Raw genomic sequence first — 2163 nt, 5'->3', positions numbered from 1 at the left:
GTGTGTGTGTGTGTGTGTGTGTGTGTGTGTGTGTGTGAGTGTGTGTGTGTGAGTGTGTGTGTGTGTGTGGGTGTGTTCTCTCCTTTTTCTCGATTTCTGTTTGCTTTAATTATGAGTGATTTGAAACATCAAAGGTACAGTTATTGTTCTGTATTAACAATGTAATGTAGGCCTTATTAATTGTCTGGGTAGTACGCATTTGGGGTGGGGTGGGGGTGGGGAGGGGGGAATTTAAAATGTTTTTTATTACTTTATTTTGGGGTTGGGGTATGAGGGGTCGTTCTGCTTGTCAAACAATCGAAAGCGGTTCGCGGATTGAAAAAGGTTGAGAGTTGAGAACAACTGCTCTACGCTTTGTGTGTCAGCGTTTTTAATTCAGAACACTGTTCATATGTCATATTAGTCTATATTTTATATTACGTGTTTACACACACACACACACACAGACACACACACACACACACACACACACACACACACACACACACACACACACACACACACACACATAAACATACGAGTATAGTGACAACAGCAATAATAATAATAATAATAATAATAATAATAATAATAATAATAATAATAATAATAATAATAATAATAATAATAATAATATGATAACAGCAACAACAACAACACCAACGACAACAATAATGATAATAAAAATATAATAATAATAATAATAATAATAATAATAATAATAATAATAATAATAATAATAATAATAATACTAGATAACATGAATTGTATAGAGCAAATTCCCACTCAACAGCAAGCTCTATGTGCTTTACAATCTGCACAGGGTGTCTATAAAAAAGAGGACCATCTGAGCATCAATTTCAATAAAACTTTGAATAAATAAAATACAACTAGGGGGACATCAAAATAAATTGTAAATACAATGTATTAAGAACATCCATTTCTGTCTTCGAGAAAAGAAACATAGATTAAAAAATGTTTCCACTAAAATTGGGAATTTACAAATGAATGGTCACCACACTCCCTCAAACTTGAGCCCTTTCAATTATAACCTTTTAGGTTGTTTTTTTGGGGTCAGACAAGAGGCTATGGAAACAACCCACGAATGATGGAACAGTTGAAACTCAAGACGTCTTCAGAATTGGCCCAAAAACATGCCACGGATTTGTTCAAATTTTCCAGTAGTGTATTGAAGCTTGTATCGAGAGAAATGGTCAATACCTGGAGATTTTAACAGCTATCACCTTCCTGAGTGTATTTGGCAATATAATTTTTGTATAAATTTGTTCTTCAATGTGCAAAGAGTGACTGTTTAAAAAAAAATTTGTGTGGTTCATTTTTCAGAAGTTGCCACGTTTTGCATTTCCCTCTATTTTGCTTGAATTTTTTTTAAAAACTTGATATGTTTCAAACAATGCAGTTGATTTACTTCCTATCGACATTAGACTAATGACAGGTACATATGGGAGAAGTTAAAATGTAAAGGAGTATAACATATATATATATATATATATATATATATATATATATATATATATAAATAAATAAATAAATGAATATATTATATTATATTATACAATGTACACACAAACACGCACGCACGCGCACACTCACTCACACACACATACACACACACACACACACACACACACACACACACACACACACACACACACACACATATTTATTACATCTTTGGCAACTTGGAAACACATTTGTCACTTTCCCCAAAAAAACTAAAAAACCAAAAAAAGTTCAAAGTTGGCAAGTACCTGCAAAATGATAGAGATCCCCGTGACGGAGCCCGATTTTTGATTTATTCATTTCCTGAATTTAGAAAAATATATTTAAACAAAAGTTCCCGTCCTTCTTTGGCCTTTGTGATTATTCCACTGAGAAACGAAACAAATCTGCGTAGCTCTCTTTCCCTGTTGAAGTGCCGGAAGCGATATTTCGTGAGGAGCATTTTGTTTAGAGAGTACAGATCTTGACCTAGGCCCTAGGCTTTCTCATTTTTTGTATCTCTCAAGATTTATTGCTCAACTCCTGTAGAGTGTAAACATAGTAGGCCAACGACTTTCAGTTGATGCTAAAGCACCGATTATTCCTTTCATCGAAAAGGGGCCCAGCTAGTATTAATATATACGAGTATATAAACACACACATTTATATATAAATATATAT

This window comes from Aplysia californica, unplaced genomic scaffold (assembly GCF_000002075.1).
Source record: "Aplysia californica isolate F4 #8 unplaced genomic scaffold, AplCal3.0 scaffold00383, whole genome shotgun sequence".
In the NCBI taxonomy this organism is placed as follows: Eukaryota; Metazoa; Mollusca; class Gastropoda; order Aplysiida; family Aplysiidae; genus Aplysia; species Aplysia californica.
Note: the sequence above shows the minus strand (reverse complement) of the source record.